The sequence below is a fragment of the Sinocyclocheilus anshuiensis genome, unplaced genomic scaffold, assembly GCF_001515605.1.
Source record: "Sinocyclocheilus anshuiensis isolate Anshui unplaced genomic scaffold, SAMN03320099.WGS_v1.1 scaffold2048, whole genome shotgun sequence".
Classification (NCBI taxonomy): domain Eukaryota; kingdom Metazoa; phylum Chordata; class Actinopteri; order Cypriniformes; family Cyprinidae; genus Sinocyclocheilus; species Sinocyclocheilus anshuiensis.
In genome coordinates this window covers 534,306-535,040 of record NW_015555896.1, presented here as the reverse complement: position 1 = coordinate 535,040, position 735 = coordinate 534,306, and positions in this window count along the sequence as shown.

Here is a 735-nt window from a genome sequence, read left to right as displayed (position 1 = left end):
ATTCCTACCAGTACCACTCAAATTAGAAAACATTATTACAAGCTAACCGTTGTGAATCGGGCTAAAGTAAGGCGATAGTTTTAAACACTGGCTGGTTATGTAGGCCTATTTGCTCAAATATTGATTTCGGATCATTTTTAAAATACACAAAATAATGATCTTTAAAAAAGCATCATATGACCCCTTTAAGAAAGCATGAAAAATGGTCAAGAGAGCGAGAGAGCAAAAATGTTACATTCATATCATTAGAGAGAGATTAAGCATGTGTGAATTATCTGAATTTTCATGACTCGACAGCACTACTAGTAGTGAAGCCATACATTTAATTACTTTAAAAACAGCAGCTTTAACACTTCTCTTCTGAGTAGGTCTGATTCTTGCCAGCTATAGAAGAGTGGACTGGCATATATGCTGGGTAGGCAAAAGAGATTTTTTTAGCAAAGTTTTTAAACTTTGATGCTGTGTCTGTCGCCCTACAAAGAGACAAACAGACAGATCGATAAATATTATGCTTCATTCACTTTGCTTCGTACATGTAGTTCAACAGCATGTCAAGACAGACAAACTTTCAACTGAACTGTGCAGTGTGCACATGCGTTTCAGCCCTTAAAGGGGTCATATGATGCGATTTCAAGTTTTCCTTTCTCTTTGGAGTGTTACAAGCTCTTGGTGCATAAAGAAGATCTGTAAAGTTACAAAGACTAAAATCTCAAATCCAAAGAGTTGTTCTTTATA